General features: G+C 33.8%; 1 long non-coding RNA gene across 1 annotated transcript in view; it reads right to left on the reverse strand.

The window, feature by feature from the left end:
* The window catches only part of LOC144256594 (uncharacterized), a 55220-nt gene extending 33789 nt beyond the window's left edge, over positions 1-21431 (reverse strand). The window contains exon 1 of the long non-coding RNA XR_013344163.1: positions 21334-21431. This is a non-coding gene — a long non-coding RNA (uncharacterized LOC144256594). The remainder of the gene's footprint in view (positions 1-21333) is intronic.
* Between the last annotated feature and the right edge of the window lie 651 nt (positions 21432-22082).

The following is a 22082-nucleotide window of genomic DNA, read 5'->3' on the forward strand; positions in this document are numbered from 1 at the left end:
TATGTGGATGCAACTCAGGATGATCTGCCTTAATAAACTGAGGCCAGACCAATAAAGATGATGAAAAAAAGCTCATAGGAATCAAATAGTCTTTTTAAAGGTAACCAAATTACAGCTAATACAACTAGAATTGAAATGTACCAAGGATGCCTTTAAGCACAGTACAAAGGCAAGTAGGAAAAAGACCTCAGCTGGTGAAGAAATAAAGGTATCTATTCTTAATGTGGCAGAAGTTGGTGAAATATGCAACTCCTGAAGCAATACAAAGCAAAGAAGGAATCATTTTAAGATAAGAGAACAAAACTAATGGATATTCTCAGCAAGCCTAAAAAGCTGTGTTACTGCAATAGTGCAGAGATAATAGTGTCTACCTCTACAATTCTTTTCAATGATTGTTTTGCCAATATACAGTGTAAAAGAAACAAAGACTAATAATTGCTTGTCAGTATTGACGAAGCATGACTGGCATCATGAGAGAGAAGAGCTGGGGGAAGGTAGATGCCAATTCCCAGCTATAGCAGATACTGACAGGCTGTGCTATGTCCACAGGAAAGACTGAGAATGGAAGGAACATTTGAAGGTCAAGTTAAATAAGCTGTTTACATCTTTCCAGTTAACAAAACACATTTCAAAGGCCAAGGATTTGAGTCATTGAGAAAATTTTAAAAGGTACAAAATGATGCAAGAAGTAACATTAAGAGAGCTCTATGTGCCGGGCTCCATTATAGGTGGCTGAGAGAAAGCTTCACTGTAGAATCTCATAAACCAAAATTGTCAGCTATTAAGTGTTTTACTATATGGGTGAAAAATAAAGTGCTATACTATACATTCCTCAATGCTATGTAATACAAAATACTCAGACACATTTGTTTGTTTGGTTTTAGGAAATGGGATTGAAGTCTGAGGCACTTTACCACTGTTCGACATTATCAGCCCTTTTTATTTTTATTTTGAGTCAGGGTCTTTCTAAGTTGCCAAGGCTCGCCTTGTACTTGCCATCCTCTTTCCTTAGCCTCCCAAGTTGCTGAGATTACAGAAATGTGCCACATAACTCAACTCAAATTTATGTAACTAAAAGTGTCAAAACAACAACAACAAACCCCACTAAATACACATTGAGTTCCTGCTGCATGTTTAGAGATCTAAAGAAAACATGGAGCTGGAAGAACTCAGTGTAGGGTGAGGAAAATTAGATAATCATCTGGGTTAAACATGCAGTTACAGGAATTTAGTGCATCTGTACTAATTCTGTAACAGGAATAGCATTTTGCTAGCAAAATCTTACAACCCAGATGAAGAGCTGGAATAAAATGGGTGAATAGGAATAGGATACTGATAAAAATAGGAGTTTGATATCCACATGTTTAAATGGTTTCCCTAGGATTTAAAAATAAATTTATTTTTATATCTTCCCTTGGCAAATAGTATCAGAATTCAAGTAGTTTCCTGAATTAAAAAGTTCTGGATTTTTCTCCATAGGGTTCATGTAGACATGTGCTTGTATTGATAATACTCAAATAACTTGACAATAAGAAAATAATGAAAAACATTTAATTATGTCACGGCCAGGCTTGTCACACATTAGCTTTGCAATTATCTGCCTCCATTTCAACAGTCAAATGCACTTGACTGGGATGCTTTCCTGGCTCAGCCTCTCTGCAAAAACTCAGTGAGACAATGGAAATGTTAGCAGATCCCACTGGTAGTAAACAATTTGATGCTATATATATTTTATTATTTTGTTTTTGTGCTTAAGCACCCAGAGCTACCCAGATCCAAGAAAGGTAGAAGTCAGCTTCTGCAGACCTTTCTGCCTAAAGGAAAATTCAGTGGTAAAGCATAAACAAGACTTTTTACTCTTGAAAATATTTCTCTGATGTTAAATGGGAAATTTGTCCACTGTAATTTAAAGTATAAACCCATTTTACTTGGTGGCTTCTTGAATCCATCTCAGAAGGATAGTCCAAAAAGTGACATATTTTACCTGTGTCTAAAGCTCACATCAGCCTGTTTGTTACAACACAGCTGAAACTCAGCTTTGACCATTCCATAGACAAACCAGTGTCCTTCTGAAAAGAAGCAAACACACACATCTTCTAATGTCCTGGTATTTTGATTATATTCCTTCTCATTTTTCTTCTCTTTATCATCACTTTTATTCAATGACCAATCTATTTTTTGGAATATTGTCTCAAATCACAGTCTAAAGAAAAAAAAATCTGTATCCAATTTGTCATCCTTCAACAAGAAATGTTCTTCTTAGCTACTAAATGAATAACCCTATTTTATCATTACCTTCTTCTGTCACCTCCTTCCCACCCAGGATTTAACTGAAGTTCTCATTATGTCTCACCTTGGAGTTTGCAACTGACTTCAAAACTGACGTTGATGCTGTTGTTTCTTTCTACTCAAACCCATCTGCAACACTGTCCCTAAGTTATTTTCCTAAAACTGATCATTTTCAAAAAATTGATCAAGTCACTTTCTATATCTCCTTATTATGTACAGAATAAAATCAATATTCTTTGACTTCACCAAAAATATACCCAAAGCTAACAGCTCATTCTTTTCCTTCCTCCCTGAAACACAGACACTAAACTTTAGCCACTTTACTACCATACACTACACTTCACATGCCAGCTGCTGGGTAAACCAGAGATAGGAAATAGCTTGCTTGGTACTGTATATCCAGCCTGAAATGTCTCTCCTTTCTCTTTTACATAGCAAGTCTATACTCACTTTCAGTATGAGTTCAAATTTCACCTTTTGGAGCCTTGTATTTTCAAAGAAGGAGTATTTTTTACCTTCCTCTGAAATCTGAGAGGACTTTGTACAGCTGCTTTGACTTTCCCTGAAACTTCAATTATTCATGTAGGCTCTACTTATACCACAGATTGCGACCTTCTTAAAGGAGACACTTTTTCATTTTTTTAGGATCTTGCTTAGTGTACCCAACACCTAAGATTTGTCCATAAATGCTTACTGAATGAATGAAATGAATGGCCACTTAAATGAAACAATTTTACTCCATATGACTCCATGCCATGCACTCATCGTTTCACTCCCTTTAAGGGTCACAAAAAAGTCTGAGAAGTTAATGCAGATGGAGTAATATAAATCCATCTACATTTCACAATAATAAAATGAAATCGACAGCTGGATATTTGTGAAGATCACATAAGATATACAAGAACTTTAGCTACAAAGAAAGAAGAACTTCATTACTCTCCCATCTCTCTCTGCAGTGGCCTCACTCTGGTGGCAGCTATCCTACATAGTGCATTGTCAATCTTCAAAATGGCAAGTACAAAAGCCTTTGTCACTTTTTCCCATAGAGAAGCATGGATGGCTGGCGGCTCCCACTTCAAACTCTTGAAACATTTTAACTTAAATGTATTCTAAAAAGTACCCTAACTTGAAACTGTAAGTAAGTTTGAGAGATTATTAAATGAAGGGAATATTTCTATCTATAGGTTTAGACTTTTTTTGTTGTTGTTCAGAGACAATTGTTCTCATATCAGATGGGGTTTACATTATTTAATATCTTGGCTTCCATAATTCATTTATTATGGCTCCAATTAAGTTATAATTTATGAATTCAGTAAAAATTAGAATAAAATAAATATTAATGAATTTTAATATATGAAGATTTTTAAAAGTCACTTGAGTCGTTTTTTTTTTTTTTCTGGAATTTACTACAGATAGCCATTCTTCTTCACAAAAGTAAAACAAAACCCAAGTTATTTTCAAAATATATATCAATTTCCATGCCCTTTAAATATGCACAAAGAAATGGAATACATAGAAAGTACAGAATTTATGTCAAAGGAAGACTTAGGGAAAAAATGGTGCTCACCACTGATTTATCAGTGTATGGAGGGGAAAAGGGAGAATAAACATTGAAAATACACTAATATCCAAGAATTTAAAATCAAACTGAAAGGTTTACCCCAGGATTCTCGTAAGTTCCACTAGGGAGAATGCTTGTATGCTTTTCTATGTCTGGAAGACAGAATCTGATAAAGGTTGTTTGATAAGTTTAACAAAACTTGGCTTCAATTTTATTTGCTGAAAGTTTAAATTTGTCATTTCTACTTTTATTACCTTTTATTTTTCCTTCTACTGTACACTCCTGTTTCTCCTATTTCAACATCATGATATTAAAGCTTGCAAGACTAAAATTCTTTATAAGTACCTAGAATTTTTAAAGGAATGATTCATTATTTTCATGTACAAACTTGTTTTTAGTGATGAGTTAATGTGAGCATAAGACTTTCCAAATAGAGAAGACATCATTTGAAACATAAATCTAGGGATTCAAAATTATCTGTTCTACATAACATTGCAATACAGTTTGTAATACATCATTAACTTTGTACTGCTATCACCTCAGATAATCTCCCAAATGGCCTGAGAAAGTGACTACATAAACGATTTGATGATTATAAGTTAGAATTATTCTTCACTCTTCCATGTGGAAGGCACTAGAAAGGAGAGATTTCCTAATAACAAAATACAACTAAAGGAACAGAAATAGTCGTAACCATGTTCAATAACCACAGATTTAAATTCCATCAGTTGAGACAAATGAGCTCACAAAAAGCTGAGGAATTTCCTCATTGGAATGAAGAGATTCTACCAACTCCTCACATATTTTCAAATAAATGCTTCTATGAAAAGTTGAATAAGGGAAAGAGCAGGTGGAATTCTGAGAAGGAAATAAGAATTATTAAATCATAAATTATAGTATTGAACATGAAGAATAGGATCTTCAAGAGTGGTGCACAATACTTAGTTTCAAGAAACCCATTAACCTATACTGAGAAGCCTAAACACACTTGAATACATACAGGAAAATTGTATGAGAATAAAAAATATTGTACAAATATTAGTTGCTCCCAAGTTATTATATTGATATAATAGAATTCTAATTCTAACTTTGTGGAGAAAATGCATAAAATAAGCATTTGAATGGAAAGCAATGCAGTACACAACTCAATGTACAGTTTGACTCCTTCTTTGAAAAACATAATGTATTATAGTATGTATAGAAGCAAATAGAGCAAAATGTTAATGCGGTTATCCCCTAATGGGAGGATCATTGTTGATTTGGTTTTCACATCAGGCAGTCTATTTCAGTGAAATATTTATCTCCTAGAGTCCTTGAAAAGTTCATTACTGTTAAGCTCAAATAAAAGCCGTGTGGAAATGCATTATAAAATATGAAACATTTTGCAAATATGAAAGTTTTAAATTGTGTAAGAAACATTTAAAATCTGACCTTTCGATATGATTGGCCAGAGAGTTTTGTTAACTCTATATGTCAAATCCCCTTTCTATCACTTTAAATATCTTTCTTTTCCCCCTACCATTGACAAACCAGAGTTCTCACTTTACATACTAGAATCTTTCTTGGAGGAATTAAAAACTATTTAGTCTCGATTTCACTAAAAATCACAGAAGAATTCAACTTCAAAACTCTACAAACAATGCTTCTAATTTGTCTGCATTATGTCACTGTAATATTATAAGATATACTTGGTCTTCATGCCCATTTTCTGACCTAAGGCTCATGAAACCCTTGGAGAAAGCATGTTCTTCATGTGCTGATGGATAGCTGGTGGTTGGTGGCACCTAGATAACCTCTGGAAGAATGGCAGCAGGTCATAAGAAACACCAAGATATGATGAGAAGGTTAGCACTTTTCATCCTCACCCTCCCACTTCTCAGGATGTAGGAAGGTTGAAATTAAGTTGATCACTAATATCAATGACTTTATCAGTCTTGTATATGTAATGAAGTTTCTGTAAAAACCCAAAGGGCAAGATTTGGGAAGCTTCCTGGAAGACAGTGCATTGGAAAGAGCATGGAAGCTTGGCTCCTCTTCCACCAGACCTCACCCTGTGCTCTCTTCCATAAGTGATTCCTCAAGTTTTATGCACTCTTTTATCATATTATTTAAGCCCAAGAAGGGGGGTCATAGAAATTTGTTATTCATAGTTGGTTAGTCATAACCTACCACTTACAACTGGTATCTGAAATGTCTTGTGAGATAGAGCACTTGACTTGTGGGACTTGGCATGATTTACAGGTAATATCACAGTTGAATTGAATTAGAGAATACCATCTGATATCTACAGTAAGAATCAACTTATTTTGTGAAGGGAGCACCCCACTTCCTAACACACACACATATTTTGGTGACCATAGGTGCTACATTTAATGAGTGGTATATACCTTGATTCGTTTTCTCTGTCCTTACAGCCATTTAACACTAAAGAACATCTACAATGAAAAACAATAGTTCTATGGCCAAGCAGCTTTGAAAAACATTGTTTAGTATTCCTCATCTTAGACATTTACTAATAATAAATTCTGTAAGGAATGAAGCAAAAGAAGAAATAAAGAGAGAGGAGAGGTGGCTCAACAGTAACACAGGTTTATTCAGGATGAACCTGAGGAGGGGGATCCAATGGAGACTGCGACCCATCTTCTCCTTACAGCCTGGGGTAGAAACAGGGGAAAGAGGGAGGGAGGAATGTTTGTAGTTAGTCTATCACTAGCGATTGTCAAGGATCCTTGTGGTGTCACCATTATAAGTAACCAGATGTTTTTCAGGATTTCAGTCCCAGATAACAATTACCTTTATTACCTTTCTTGGGATTTCTTTGCATGATGGTGGAATATTACTTGGATTTTCTTTTCATGATAATGGAGCATTGCCTAGGGTTTAGGCCAAGCTGAATCAGGGACCTCAAGGTGACTCTTGTTTCAAGATAGAGGATATGTTTCAAAATAGTGTTACCTGTGTCAAGTTCTACGTAACAAGTTCTACCTAACAAATTCTAGAAAACATATTATTTCTCTTCATATGACTTAATATTTGCCCATGTATTTGACCATCAAACATCTTTGTGAAGTAACATTATTTGCACATTTTGGGAAATGCCATTCAACATAATGATGATCAAAGGATTTTTTATAATAGAAAAAAAGGAGAACAGTTGTGTTTTAGAAAGACAACTGTAATATCATGAAGAATAGATTAATACTATACAAAAAACATAGAGTTAACTAAGGGAAGTGTGCTGTTATTCAAATAATTTCATGTAGACTACTGTATTAGTCAGTTTTGCATCACTGTGACCAATATATCCAATAAGAACAACTTAGAGGAGGACAAGCTCACACTTTTCATCTGTGGGTCTCTCTTTGGTTCACAGTTTCAGAGGTTTAGTCCAAGGTCTTCCCACTCCATTGTTCTGAGCCCAAAGTATAGGCAGAGCATCATGTCAGAAGGCCATGTCAGAGGAAAGCAGCTCAGGGCATGGCAGCCTGGAAGCAGAAAGAGGTTGAGTGCAAGGGGTAATATAATCCCCAAGGCAAACTCCTAGTGTTATACTTCTTCCAACCATGCCCTATCTGCTTACAGCTACCAACTATTAATGCAGTGGAGTTGTTAATCCATGAAATGAATTGATCCTGTGATTAGTTTACGTCATAATCCTTTCATTTTACCATTGAACATTTCTGCTCATCTCACACAAGCTTTAAGAGGACACCTCATATCCAAACCATAACAACTAATCCACCCTTTCAAATGCTAACCCCAAATTTTCCTTCAATAATTTGAACTCGAAATCATGTTCTCTAGATTCTCCTTCACTGTTCAGAGAATTTCCAATCCAACTGCTGTTATACTTTCATTGTCTTTATTAAACATTTCATGTTTAATAAATGTAATTTCTTATAAAAATCACAAATTGCTTTTTAAAATTTTGACTGTGAGGATAAAGGCAGAGTGGGAGAATCAAGGTCAAATTTGGAAAGAGGAAAATTATAAGGGAAAATGAATAAAACACTTAAACCATATCAGTGATGGCTACAAAACTGTCAGAAAAGGTAGTCATAACTATTGATATCCTGGCGGAAGTTCTATTGAATGTCTATCACCAATTCATTTCTTTCATCCTTACCCTTATTTCCACTTTAAACGACAGTGCTTTAATCCTCAAGATATTACAATGGTACCCAAACAATTCTGAGGCTCAAAAACAAATGGGTATCATGGCTGATAAGATTCAAGTCCTTTAACCCAACAGAATCCACTAAAATCTAGCAATAGTCTACTTTTCCTATTTGTATTTCCTCAATGACGTGACATAATCTCATTTTAATCAACTTTATGTCTTCAGAATAGACCACTGAATATTCTAGAACAAAACCATATTCATATTTCTTCTCCTTCTTGGTACTTCAGGATTATACTTCCCAGTCCTCTTACTTATACAAATAATTTTCAATGGCTTTGGGTAGTAATGATATATGCCACTACTAAGTCAAGTATTCAATAGCCAAAGCAATATCTTCCAGTTTTCTCTTCTGTCTGTAGAGACAAAGACACCTATTCTGTAGAGTTCAGCTTGGAGATAGTAGAATCTTTGCCAGCCTGAATCCATGACTGTGTATAGCAAACTCCCTCAGTTGGCTCTTGTCGGAACATATAAGCTTAGGAAAAAGTACATTTTGTCCTGTTAAACCAATATGATGTGGAGGTAGTCTATTATGTTGGTGTAACCTAGCTATTATGGTTTGTACATGAGGTGTCCCCTGCAAAAGCTCATGTGTTAGTTAATGCAGGAATATTTGGAAGTGAAACAGTTAGAATAGGGTACCTGTAACCTAATCAGCACATTAATCCACTTAATGCATTAATCCTTTGAATGATAACAGTAGGTAGGCTGGATAACAGTGGGGCATGGCTGGAACATGAGCTCTTGGGGATATTTTGTCACTGGCTCCTCACTCTTGCTCTCTTTTTCCTGGCTGCCATGAGCTAAGCAGCTTTATTCCACCACTTACTTTGGCCATGGTGTTCTGCCTCATCTTCAGCCCAAAGCTATAAAGATTGTAGACTGAAACTCTGAAATCTTGAGGTCGAAATAAACTTCCTCATCTAAGTTGTTCTTGTCAGGTATTTTGTTCACAGTGATAAAAACATCTGACCAACCTATTAACCTATCCTGGTCTGCAAAAGAACTTTATTAATACCACCTCCGAATTCTTCTAGGGAATGTACTGTCAAATTATTTGCATCTTTTTTTCTAGGAAAGAGTGGGGGAAACAAGATATTTTAAAGTAGAATAGAAAACATAATGATTCAGGTTCAAAGAACCCTGTAATTATCCTGGGAAGTACCCTCTGGTAAAGGTCAGTGTACTGTCAGTAGAGAAGAGAAGCATGGGAGTATTTCTTTGTCTTTTTTCTGTTCTGTTCTTTTCCTCCTTTCTTTCTCTTTCTTTTAATCATACCACATGGCTACAGAAAGGACATTAATCCTGAGAATATCAATCTTCTAAGTGATTAATTCTGCACACTTTATTACAGTCATTTCACTTAAAAGAAAAGAAGTTTGTTCTCAGAATAAAAACTCCTAAAAGGAAAAATGTTCACCAGGGAAACATCAGAAAAATATCAAAGAGTCTGACAGATGAATAAGGAGGAATCCTCTCTATGCTTATAGGAATAAACCTTGCACATTCTTATCTGAGCTCTAGGACTGTTTAAAGTCAGTCTGTTATTGTTATCAAGGACAGAGGATTGATTGTTTTCCTCTGACGTGTTGTCTGACATAAAAAAAGATTTTTACCCCTATCTTGTTTGAAGCTACCTTCTTAAGGAAACTTGCTTCATTTAGTTATTCAAAATATTTTGGAACAGTGTGAATGTAAAAGGTTTACTAGTCCTTTACTATTCTTCTACCTTCGGTTCTACTTCTCATAGTTTTTCTCCAGTACCAAGATGCCTTCATGCCATGGAAAAATGGAATGATGCTCAACACATTTTATTTTTTTTTCCTTCCCTTTATGAGAAATACATTATCTCCCAATTGTATCTCCGACATGACAATACATTCTGTCTTTTTGAGCTCCCAAGAAAGCCAGCTGAGCCATGCACCAGATGAGATAGAGACCCCTGCATGGTTCATGTCATTTAAGGACACTGGAAACAGAGAATGTAGATCAGCAGCAACATAGTAGATCAGCAAGGAAACAGAAATATCTTTCTATCTGCTGCAGCAGCTCTGACATTCTCTTCCATGCCCAAGCTCTGATACTTTGCAAAAATCCACAGCAGCTTTCTCCACACTCATCCAGGGAAAAATCATATTGACAATCCATATTTTCAAACATAAATTGTTCTCAAATGTGAATATTGAAAAAAATGGGTCATTTCTAAATTTCATTATGCTTTAATAGCTTTAGGTTAAAAATGAACATTTAAAATATAGCCTTGGTTTGACCTTTGCTTTCTTACTTTAGATGATCATTGTGAAGGGTTTTAAATAAAAGATGATCATATTAACTGAGGATTCTTCAAAGGTCAGCTTGTCTATTTGTCTGAATAGGTTTGTTATCTTAAAAGACAGTCATGTTTTCATTTGGGGACCATCCATATGCACCGTAAAATAGTATCCATTGTCTCAAAATTGCCAATTCCATGGTTTTGTTTAAAGTACAAAAGTATAATATGCACTTCCTTTGTTCCTGGCCTTCATAGGAAGGAGCCTGGGCAATGAGGAAACAGTGGCTTCCTTGACCACTGAGAGGAGTGGCCAAAGGAAGTGTGGGGAGAGCACAAAAGAGATTTGACTACTTCTCAATTTTTTTTGTAGCAATAGTTCTCCCCACATTGATAGCATTTCCTTATATTTACTTACACTTACTGAGATTCATGGAAAAAAGAACTGCTTAAATAAAATTCAAAAACTTAACTTTATACTAAAATAAACTGGATGGTGAACAGTGCTGGAAGATTATCAAGTTGACTTTAAAATACTCTGTGTGCAACTATAGACCAGAAATACTTATTAAATGTCATCATGAGCATGAAGCTGTGGTAAATTAAATATTGTTTGGGGGAAGAGGTACGGAAGAACATATTTAGCATGGATTTCTGAAGAATTTCCTCCAAAAGAGGAACCTCATATGATTCTGCTTTTTAACCAAAAAGAAACAAGCGAAGTAATATGACTACAATGACACTTCATTGATTCGAGGATAATATTAACATTTCAGTTTTATATATTTACATTGCTTTTAGAAAGCACTCCCCAGCTCTGTTACTCAACAGAGAACCAAGTGATAGAGATGTGAAAAGATGTTTATCATTCCCATGAAAGGTATTTATTACCACAATGTGAATCTGCATGTACATTTTTAAAGTGTGATAATCCAACCACTCTAAATACCTTTCCTGACTTAAAAGAATCTCACATTACAATATAGAAATTTAAAAAAAAAACTGAAATTTTATGCTCTTTTTAAGTGCTTCCTGTTGCTACAAAAGTGGTCAACCTGACAAGTTAGAATTGATTTCCAAATGGTTTTATATCATTCACCTCTTTTGGTCACATAATGTTCTGGGTCACCAAAGGAAAAACAGAGTTTGTCAGAAAAATAATAATAAATTAAATATTTCTCTCCATCTAAGTCTATCTGTCCTATTTAGTTTCCATTGTCTTTAAGTTAATTGAATTCTACTCCATTTTAAGGCAGGTATCACTTTATTATGTAAGGAAATATTTATAATTAAAGAATAAATATATTTTAATATTAAAAATAAAAATGAAATAGTGTTTTCCATGACCTTCTTAAATTTCCCATAATTTTTTTTCTAGGAAATAAAGAAAGGCTCAGGGAAAATAATTTGCTTTTTCCTGCCTACACTACTAGAACTAAGAGTCTGATTCAAATTTTATTTTGATCCCATTATATTTTCATGTTTTTATTTTGTATTGTACCTTATATACATTTATAACGTCATTCAGTAAGAATGAATGCATAGTAAACTGCCATTCTGAGGAATAGCACTGTTAATCAGTTCCGGAAAGGTCATTCTTTGTTTGCTTATTCTATAAATCATGTGCACATTTCTTCTAAGTGGCTTCAAGATGTGCAAGGTCTCAATTCCACCAAGCAAAGTAACTGTACCTTTTTGAATAAAAAGTTTCAGCCACTATAATGGAAGAAGTGACATCGGCTCACATTCTACATGCATTCAACTAACAGTACCTTCAAGGGCAAAAATCGGCCTGTAAAAATGAAACCAAAATGACTGGAAACAGAAGGCACACACTAAGTTAGTCATTGATTGATTTAGTTGGGAGGGCCAGGGAACAAGCTGACATTGATTTATCTTTTAATCTAACAGAATAACAACAAATCTTAAAGCAATCAGTTTTAATGGTCTTAATAACTCCAATCAAATTATTCACCTTCCACATTAATATAGGAGGCTGGCTTCATATTTATTCATCAGATTTGTCAAATAAATATCACTGTATGCCAAACTAAACTCCAGTCCTTCAGGCTAATAGATCCTGTTAGCATTTCATTTTTAATTGTCCTCTCCTTGTAATTAGAGTGACCACAGGTCCCAGTTTTCCAGGCATTAGTCCTCTATGCTTTTGCACTGGCTTAATTTCCCAGAACCTCTCTTCATTTTCTGGAATGTCTTCAGTTGAAAGATAAGGCATCTGACCACCATGCTCCCAACTCTGCTTTTATTATTTTCTGTTTCTTTAGGGCCTATTAAAAGCTTGAGATTCTCTTTCAGTTCATTGTGGGCAAAAATTTGAAAGAAATCCACAACTTAAGGAATCCATCTGATATTTCCTTACCGACCTAAAGAAAGATTTTTCCCTCAGCTCCATTAGGTGTCTGAGTTTCCAAAACCGAGCAACCTGGTGAGATAAAACTTCCCTGACAGCCTGTGCCCTATGTGCTTTTCTTTTCAATGACTCCACTTAAATAAAAAAAAAAAAAATTCTACTTTCTGACAATGGCAGAAACTAAGATGGATCTTGTGAGTGAATTTTTAAAAAGAAAGCTGCTTATCTTTTGTTTACTTGACCCAAACTTTCTTAGCATACATTTTAAATGTCTGAGATAGTGGTGTAATGAAATCTCAGCACTGTTTACTTACACTGGTCCTGTTTTGCATTGGTTTTAGGTTCTAAAACAACAAGAATTCTATCAGTGATGAAAATGGTGAACACACAAGAATCTTCAGGACCCTGTTGGAGTCACATTGAAGTTTTCACCATCAAAGTGATGATTCTACAAAGAGATATGTTACAGAGGCCTCCTGGGGCTCTCCAGGAGGGGCTGATAGGTGAGGAAAGGATATACTGACAGGAGCCTGTGCTCAATGGATACCAGGCCAGGTTGATGCCAGGAAACAGAAATCAATGGCCACAGCAAAGCAGCTTCTACCGAGTTTCCAACCTAATGGATTGCTCATTTAGCTAGACTGTAAATTTGATCTTGTGCAGCATTTACTTTCTTTATTTAGATCAGGATTAAAACAGAACACCTAAAAAGGCCACATAGGATAAAGAGGCTGTGAGAAGCCTTCAAAGGGATGAGCATTTCCCCGTGGATATAAATAGATTGTTGTTTTGATCCATTTAAAAGGTCATCAGTCAACTGTTCTGTTTCTCACTCTCATTTCCCTCCATCTCTTTCTCAAGCACAGAGGACTACATTTAAAAAAAAAAAAGTGAGAATGAAAGAAAATCACCCACCCAGCCCATCTCTATCTCTAATAGTAAAACACAAATTTAGAACTAATTCTTTACAGGTTTTAATTTGCACTGCTCAGATAAATGCCAGTCTTTTTTTGTTTTAGGAAAATGCAGCAAAAATAATTCAAAATCTAAGGAAATGATGAATATAAGAATCAACTCTCAGCCATAGGAATTTGAGAAATTATCTTGGCAAATTTGCCCTTTTTCCAAAATCATAACCAGATAAAGCCATTACCTTGAAGTGTTCCGCTCCTCTATTTAAATTTGACGTAAAGGATCTAACAAATTAGTAATTGCTGCTAATCATCAGGTTTTACCAGGTTTACAAAGCCAATTTTGAGGTGCTAATAGGCCCTAATGGGGAAATCAGCCCTCAGTTAAATAAACAAATCATTAGGTTTGCTGTAGAAAAGTTAATATGGACATAGATTGCAAAACAACTGATCTCATTAGTAGCCTAAAATATCGTTCAAATGAATGCTGTACACATTATCTGAACACTGTGGTAGGAAAGATGGCAAGGCCAGAAAAGGAAATTCTATAGTCCTGAACTTTGAGTTATTTATAATCAACTGGAAAGAGATACATGGACATTCCATAAAGCATCAAAGGCTATCCAAGCAAACTGTGCTATACTAACATTTGATGATATGCCCCTGGTGTGCGTGACCTATGTCTTAAACAACATTTAATATTTAACAACCACTTACCAAATACCTATTGTCAGGCACCAGATTGAGCAGAAGGTTATGCCAGTGACAAAGATACAGTCTGTTTTGAGGAATGTCTCCAACCTGAGGAGGGAGGGTAACGAGTCAGGGAGTCTTCCCTGTTGGAGGAGACATGTACATTGAGACCTGATGTAAGGAAGAGAGAGGCCAGAGAATGAGAATAACAAGGTATTCACAGGAGGCAAATGAAGCGTGTGATATGCCAGAAATAAGAAAAGAGTGTGGTACATTACTGATGCTACAGAGAATTTGACATATATTGAAAACAGAATTTCAGGGATTCAGTCCCAGCCTTTGCCGCAATTTAAAGGGTTGAATGTGACATCAAGTAGATCCTCAATAAAAATTGGCTGGAATTAAATTGTGAAGATTCCTATTTAAAATGTCTCAAGGAAATCAGGAGCACATTTAAATCATCATTGTTTTTTGTCCTGGACAATGACATTCTCAAATGCTCCCTCCCATGTATTGACCCTATTCTGCATGGTTTCCTTGGAACATTCTAAAAACCACATATAGCCTTCTTAAAGCCCCAAATATGAACCACATTGATATTCAAACAACAGGCTCACCATTGAGTTCTCAAAACATGGTATTTTTCTTGCATCACATGCCAATGAAGACAACCTGTATTCACTTGGATCTAAAGATTTATAAGCCCTCCCCTCTTACCTTGTCACATCTATTGGGTCACCAGATTGTCTCAACACTGCCTCACAAATACCTCTTTAATTATATCTCTTCCTTTCCATCACCATTGACTGTGTTGGTCCAATAGCATATCTGTGATTGCACCTAATGTTTCACATTGCATATTAGCTTATAAACTGTGCTTCCAGAGTGATTCTTCTAAAATGCCAGAGTGACCAAGATATTCATTTGATGAAATGTTCCAGTGGTTGTCATGTAGACTCCATGGCCTGAAGGCCCCAGGCATCAAATTGCTATTTCTTTGCATACCTGGCACCCTTTTCCAAGGATATACCCTACAATATGGAGTGGCTCTCTATATATCTCTAACATAGCACTAATTTTACTAAATTTATTTGTAATTTAAAGAGTACTGTGAAGGCATTGAAAAGTATATTAAGTTTCAAAAATATAAACAAAAGTGAAGAGACATTATTCATATATACCTCACCACCAGACCACCCATTCAATGTTTTACTGTATGTGGTTTAGGATTTCTGTATTAATTAATTTAACTGTTTGACACCCTCATTTCTATAGTTATTTCTACAGTTATTTCTATTTGGTATGGATTATTTCCCACATATGCTTTTGTATTTTATCATACCTATACACTCTCTCTCTCTCTCTCTCTCTCTCTCTCTCTCTCTCTCTATATATATATATATATATATATATATATATATATATATACACACACACACACAAATAAATAAGGTATTTTAAAAATTCTGTAGATGGAATTATGCTAACATATTATGTAGCTTCTGCTTTTAAAGCATAATCTAGGTTGACAATTAAGGACCATTTATTAAATTTAATGTATTATTATATTGATCCATAGATTTAATCAATAAATTAAAAGTATCTACTGCATACCAGACATATACTTACTGTATTAATAAAGCAAATTTTATCTACACATTTCTTGTAAACTGCTTTCAGATTTTCACTATTAAAAATCTACTCTTGAATATAATTTTCTCCATCTCTCCTTAGATACAAGTGCAAAACAGGGAATACCAGTATTTATTCTTTAACAATACACGGGATATGAAATACTATTGTTTCAAAGCATGTTCCTATTACTATAATTACTATTACTATTACTATTTTGCTACATAACAAACTAGCCTGAAACTTAATTGCATAAAAGAATAACCATTTTATATTCACTGTTCACGTGAATCCTTAATTCAGATCACTCCACAACTGTAACACCCATGACATTATGTAGGAAGTTCTAAACAACTGATGATAACAAGCAACTGAGACTTCAAGACCTAAATGCCTCCACATGCTTCTTCACAGTGCAGTGATCTCAGGGGAGTCAGACCTGCTAGAAAGTCATCACAGGACTGAGTGTGAATGGTCATGGCCTTTTATGACCTAAGTCCAGAGTAGCAAACCATAGGTTCTATCAAAACTTTTGACTGGCTGAAGTCATCATAAGCCCACTCAGATTTAAGAGGAGACAGAGATCCAGCTCTGGATGAAAGGATCCTCCAAAAAAGTCACAAAATTGTAGAAGTTTTAAAATTACCAAAATGCACACATCCCCAATTATTAATGAGAATGTTTTTAGACATTATTCCTTATACTTGCATCTGTTTAATAAATTTATTTATATACTTACTTGTTATTATTAGATTGTTGCTTGTCATTCTTTGACTAAGGGGAATCTTCATAAATATATATTATTCCAAATTCTTGGAATGACACAATTTACTAGTATCTTCAATTTGTAGCTTATTTGTAGCTTAATTTTGTGGTAGCTCTTATATTATTAAATTTTAAAAAGCAGTAAAGTATATGACTCTTTAACTTTAAAGATTAATCATTTTCTGGCTCTTTAAATCTTTCTGTATTCAAGTTAGAGTTATCCCCTTATTCTTAATACTAATTATTTTACAATTTAAATTTAAATTATGTATTAAGTTTACATAGAATTTTTTGTTGGTTTTCATAACTTCTTTATTACCTTTCATCTCACAATTTTCTTCGTTTTCAATCTTTCTCTAGTTGTACATACTTATATCTGCATAGATAGATACATGTGTGTATATATATATGATAAAACAAACATATTTACACATATACATATAGAGATACATACATTGACATCTACATAACATGGATATGTTTGTATTCATATATGCTTGCATGTATAATAGTGTCTGACCTGTACACACATGTGTATGTTGTAGTGTGCTTGCCTCACATGCACAAGGCCCTGGGTTCAATCCCCAGCACAATAATATTAATAATAATAATAATAATAATAATATACCTTCATTTATATATGTATATACTTCTGTATGTATGTGTGGACATTCTTGTACTATTACTATTATATCTTTATTATAACTTTTGCTATCTGGCATTGCTAATTTCTAGTCTTAAAAATCATGTTCACTGCTATGATTTATTGGTTCTTTTACATGAATTTTAAGATCAAATTCTTATTCTCTGCTTAGAAAATGAACTGTTGCAAAGTCTTAAAATAATTGCATTGAATATATACGTTTACTTAAGGAGTAGTTACTTCCATAGGATCTTGAGATTCCCATCTCTAAATATGCCTATCTTTTCATTTAATAAATATTGTTCAATCCAGCTTTACAATTTTCTCTTTCCAAATGACTTTTCATATTTTTAGGTAACAATATTCTGAAGAAGCATATAATTTTGAGTAATGGGATGTGTTATTGTCATTATTTTTTATTCCTATTATTGTTTTTCTGGTACTAGTATTATTCATGTTTGTATATTGATTTGACTAAAGTCAATTATTAGTTCTAATGGTCTGTGTGAATAGCTGGGATTGTTACACAGATAATCATTTCTCTGTGAGTGATGGCAATTTCACCTCATTTTTCTTATCTGTAAATCAGGCTGTGTTATGGTATATTCAGGAGGCACCATTCACATTACATATGATGTTCTCCTTATAGAGATTCATTGTGGCACTGAGGACTATAACTCTTTCATTATTTCTTTGTGTGTTATTTTTTTCTGTTATGTAGTGACAGATTAGAATCAGATACTAGATACCCTGATTTGGTTTGTGACATTGCTTTTCAAGGATACGTCTATGATGACTTATCTCATATTTTTAATTAATAACCTTCATTTGTTTAAGGGAATTTCTGTATTTTTCTGTTTTTCTAAGTCTTTTCACATGAAGTGTTGAACTATTTTAGATTATATTTTTTAGTCAATTGAGATAATCATATGCCTTTTTATTTTTAATCTACACAAATAGATAACTTGTATTAACAATGCTAAACCATCCTTGTATTAATGAACAAGTACTCCTTGGTCAAGATATAAATTATATACTTTGTATATTGGTTGATTTTGTATGACAAACTACATTATACTTTTATTGTTTAATATTTTTTAACTTTGTGTATCTGACTGGCATATAATTTTTACTTTTATCAGTTTTTAGGGTTTGTTCTGGTATCAAAGTATCCTTATAAAAGTAATGGGGGGAGGCTGGGTATATAGCTCATTTGGTCAAGTGCTTGCCTCACATGCACAAGGCCCTGGGTTCAATCCCCATCATCATCATCATCATTATCATAAACATTTTCCTATCTAACCTTTATTTTGAAATGCATAACATTGAAAACAAACCAACATCAGAAATAATAGATATACTTCCATAGTTTTATGTGTTAGGCATTATTCTAGACCTTCATATACATTAATTCATTTAATCCTTATAAAAACCCTGTGTTACATTCTATTATATTTCCTACTTTACAGAATACTAAGAGGTATCAAAAATTTAACTTGTTCAGCATCAAACAGATACAAATTCAGTTCTTAAAATCCATCTAACCAGTTGAAGTACACTAAGGTCTCTGCATGGTTCACAGAGAGAAAAGAGCCTAACTCCCAAATGCTGACTGACACCCATAATGAAAAGCTATTGCTACCTGACAGCTTAATCTTTCCCTTGCTTTATGGGTGTCACCATTACTTACATACATACAGTATTCATATAGGAAGTATTTGCCAACTTGTTTTCTATTTTATGGTCATTGTCTTTCTTAATGAAGTACATCTCTTATGAGCTTTATATCAACAGTATCTTTGTGGTCAAATTGCTTAGTTTATGCTTATCTTAAAATAATTCTATTTTGTCCTGGTTTATGAAAGTTAGGTTATGAGTTTACAAAGCTAGTCTGTTTTTTTTTCCTCTCTTTTTTTCTTGAAACATTGCAACTTGTACATAGCTACTTTGCCTCATGGCTGTTGAAAAATCAGCTGTCACTAAAATTTTATTTAAACACACACACACATATATATGCCGTTCTTGTCTTGTTATAGTTTTTGAACATTTTTACTGCCACATGTTAAAATACAAATTTATTTTACTTTTGTATATTTGGTATGCAAAGTGCTTTTAATATTTGGTCTATATTTATTACATAATATCTTAAGCAATTATCACTTTGAATATTGGTACTTCCTTATTATTTTTAATTTTTTTCTGGAATTCTGAGTAGATAAATAGCAAACTTTTCAAATATGATTTACTTCTTTTCACATTTTCCATACCGTTCTCTTTTTGCCTTCATTTTTTTTTTTTTTGGAATATATCCAGTTTTATCTTTCAATTCATGATTTCATCAAGTGTGTTTAATCTACTGTTCACTGAAACAATTGAGTTTTTTAATTAACAATTTTATATTTTGACATACATATAAAATATGCATTGAATTTTAAAAAATATCTGCATAGCATTTTGGATAGTTCTGTAGTATCCTAATTTTTTTATTCTACATTATATATTTTATACATTTGAAACATAAGATTTTATTTACCTGATAATGTTAATATAAGAAACTGAAGCCTGATAATGCTCAACTACAATAGCTGATTTCCTTCATACTTGGTAATTATTTTTCTAAATTGGGAGCAAACATTTTGTAGAAAACAACTTATGGAAACCTGAAAGCCCAAGTGCAAAGTGTTTTGAACCAGAAAAGGCTTGTGCTGCCTCTGCTCAAATTGTGTCCCCAGCCTAGCACCTCTCTATATTGGTTTGAGGCTTTGCTGACTAAATGGTTAGTGTGAATTTGAACACAAGACCTGTTTGAGAGTAGGCTAATGACTATGAACTATCTGTAAAGAATATTATGAATACTTTCCTAAGTAGCAAACTTGGAAAGCACAACAAATTTCTTAGTAACATGTACTATTGTTTTTTTTTAGTTTTATTTATTTCATTTTTTTTAAATACATGACAGTGGAATGCATTACAATTCTTATTACACATATAGAGTATGATTTTTCATATCTTTGTATATAGAGTATGTTCACGCCAATTCATGCATTTATACATGTACTTTGTTTTATTTTTCATTAGAAATCTTATTACACAAATATACCACAATTTTTCATATCTCTGTTTATATATAAAGTATGTTGACATCTAATTCAATTCTTCATACATGTACTTTGGATAATGATGCCCATCACATTCCACAGCCCTTGATAATCCCCAGCCCCCTCCCTTTCCCTCCCTAGAATTTATAATCTTCCCTATCTAGAATTCATCTAATCCTCCCATGTTCCCCCCAACTACCCCACTATGAGTCAGCCTCCTTATATCAGAGAAAACACTCAGCATTGGTTTTTTGTTTTTTTTGTTTTTTTGGGATTGGCTAACTTCACTTAGCGTTAGAGGATATATAATCAATCAACCAATATATGAAAAAAAATGCTCATCATCTCTAGCAATTAGAGAAATGCAAATCAAAGCTACTCTAAGATATTATCTTACTCTAGTCAGAATAGCAGCTATTATGAAGACAAAAAACAATAAGTGTTGGAGAGGGGAAAAAGGTACACTCATACATTGCTGGTGGGACTGCAAATTGGTGCAGCCAATATGGAAAGCAGTATGGAGATTCTTTGGAAATCTGGGAATGGAACCACCATTTGACCTAGCTATCCCTCTCCTTGTACTATATCCAAAGGACTTAAAAACAGCATACTACAGGGACACAGTCGCATCAATGGTTATAGCATTATAATTCACAATAGATAAACTGTGGAGCCAACCTAAATGCCTTTCAGTAGATGAATGGATAAAAAAAATGTGGCATATATACACAATGGAATTTTACTCAACATTAAAAGAGAATAAAATCATGGCATTTGCAGGCAGTAATATGTACTATTTTGTGAATATTTTTTCCCTAGTTCATCCTTTCACTATGGGGGTAGTCCTTGTAAAGACCTAAGCATAATTTAGGAGTCATAGGTTCACAGGTCTATTTGAAGGTTTTAGGGTCTGCTTACCAACTTTGCTTGGGTTCTAAAGCTTGGTCTTCAATTCCTCATGTTCTCAAAGTAACATACGGCTCGTAGCTCTACTTTCTTTTGCCTGTTTATCTATTTGTGTGTTCACTTGTTTGGTTGGGCCTATATTGAGTGCAAAATATTGTTCCTAGGTTATTTATAAATTAAAGTGTTATCCAGAATCTATTTGTTTTGCAGCATGAGAACATTCCTCAGTTACTATTCTGCCAAAAATAGACATGTTACACTGCTGTGTAACGGAAATGAGGGACTATTTTTTTTTATATTATTTTTAGTTCAACAATGCACAAAAAGCAATCAAACATGATAAAGTATCTAAGAAAATTTAAACATTTTTATCATGTTTTAAAATTTATTTTGTAAAACATTTTAACAGCTTCACTGTTGATATATAAAACTGTACTTTTAGATATATTAAATTTAATTTTTTGAGATTTTAATTCATTTTAAACTGATATATAAAACATTACAACTTTCCATATTAATAGAGTGCCATGTTGTATATTGATTAAATCAGATTAAACATATCCATGTCCTCAAACATTTATCATTTCTCTTGTGGTGAAAATTTTCAGAATCCTTTCAACTAGATTTTTTGAAATGTGTAGCACATTGCTGTTATCTATAGTCACCAGAGCTCCTTTCTTCCATCTAACTGCAACTTAATACCCCTTGATCAACATTTTCCCCAACTTTTCTTCCCCCTACTCTCCTCAGGCTCTGGTAAC

The sequence above is a fragment of the Urocitellus parryii genome, chromosome 8, assembly GCF_045843805.1.
Source record: "Urocitellus parryii isolate mUroPar1 chromosome 8, mUroPar1.hap1, whole genome shotgun sequence".
Lineage (NCBI taxonomy): Eukaryota > Metazoa > Chordata > Mammalia > Rodentia > Sciuridae > Urocitellus > Urocitellus parryii.